Source organism: Monopterus albus, unplaced genomic scaffold (assembly GCF_001952655.1).
Source record: "Monopterus albus unplaced genomic scaffold, M_albus_1.0 scaffold65.1, whole genome shotgun sequence".
Taxonomy (NCBI): Eukaryota; Metazoa; Chordata; class Actinopteri; order Synbranchiformes; family Synbranchidae; genus Monopterus; species Monopterus albus.
Genome location: NW_018127945.1, coordinates 3,318,364 through 3,319,016, shown reverse-complemented (window position 1 = coordinate 3,319,016; position 653 = coordinate 3,318,364). Strand labels below are relative to the sequence as shown.

Sequence of the window (653 nt, the reverse complement as noted above, 5' to 3'; positions counted from 1 at the left end):
CATTTCAAACTCCAGGTCTAGGTTGCTGACAAGTGTTGCATATTCAGACAGTTTCTGTTGTACCAGGTTTACCTCTCTCAGACTGGGGAAGTGAGCCAGGTTTCCTGAAAAGAAGTAAAAAGTAATTAATAATTATCAATGCAATAAATATTGCAATTTTCACTCACTAGTAATGTCATATTCCACATATCATACAACTGACAGTTCTGTTCCTCCGCATCACATGATCACATTACCATTAAAATTTTGTATTTTGTACAAGGCATTAACTCTCCTGCTGATAGATGTCGACACAGTAGCTGCAGTTTTCTCTGAAAGGCCTTTATGTGGTCAAACATCTCCGTAATAATTAGCTGAGAGGCTGATCTGGGAGAAAGCTCTTGCCTGAGCGGGACACACTAGCTTTGCAGCCGTGGATAAGCATTCTTTAACAAAGTCCCCTGTAGAAAATGAACGTCCACTCCTGGCAATTAGAGCTGAAATCTCATAGCTGGCCTGTGTTGCGCTTTCCTGGGCTGACGAGGGTCGTGTGAGCGTGTTTTGTTGTGAGCGAAGTTTAGCTAACAACTCTCGGTTCTTTGTCTTCCGTGCCTCGCCTGCATGCCTCGTTTCATAGTGCCGGCGGATATTGTACTCTTTTAGCCAAGCCACAG

At 43.5% G+C, this 653-nt stretch overlaps 1 protein-coding gene across 1 annotated transcript in view; it reads right to left on the bottom strand.

Moving 5' to 3' along the window:
* Window positions 1-653, bottom strand: part of lonp2 (lon peptidase 2, peroxisomal) — a 26,863-nt gene that overhangs the window by 20,787 nt on the left and 5,423 nt on the right. The window lies entirely within an intron of this gene.